The sequence below is a fragment of the Aplysia californica genome, unplaced genomic scaffold, assembly GCF_000002075.1.
Source record: "Aplysia californica isolate F4 #8 unplaced genomic scaffold, AplCal3.0 scaffold00210, whole genome shotgun sequence".
NCBI lineage: Eukaryota > Metazoa > Mollusca > Gastropoda > Aplysiida > Aplysiidae > Aplysia > Aplysia californica.
In genome coordinates, this window is record NW_004797480.1 from 1 (window position 1) to 745 (window position 745).

Consider the following 745-nt stretch of genomic DNA (forward strand, 5'->3'; position numbering starts at 1 on the left):
GATAAGCGAGGTTGAAGCAGCCCGCTTCGTAAGTTTTGTCTCCCAAAAGCTCTAAATAAAAAGGTGTCGATGGGGACGTAAAACTGCTCCACTTGCATTGATTCTACCAGCTGTTCTGACCCTGCTTGTCTGAGCCACCCCGTAGAGCTAGAGGGGCACAACACAAGATAGTATAAAGTCGTAGATATTGGACGAAATTCACAGCAGACTTTCCCACAATCGAATTGAAACTCCAACTTATAATGATAATAAATAGCATTTGTATGGGAGATAGTGCAATTTCGCGCTCAACAGCAGGCTCTGTGCATTTCAAAATCTGTATTATAACTTAGATATGTTATACATCAAAATTAACAGACTCCAAAGAGCATCAACTCAACTCACAATGACAAGACTGGTATTTCTGGAGAGAAAAAATATAAACGGCGTACTATCTGACCGTTATTATATACAGTACCAAAGACGCCTCTGAGAAACAATAGAGAAACAGTCAGGAGTGTAAATTAACAGTCAGGAGAGTAAATTAGGTCAAGCGTGAAGAACTTTTTGTGTGGATCTCATAATGTTTTCGCACGCCTGTGACGTAGCCAATTGACCAAGTATTGCCACATAACGAGCAGACGTGACGACGGACTAAGTGGTGGTCATTCCGACAGTTAGGAGCCTCGGTACCAGTTTTTGTTGAGGATTACAGGAATGTTCTCCCACGACCTGCAATACTAACAGAGAGAGAGAGAGAGAGTGG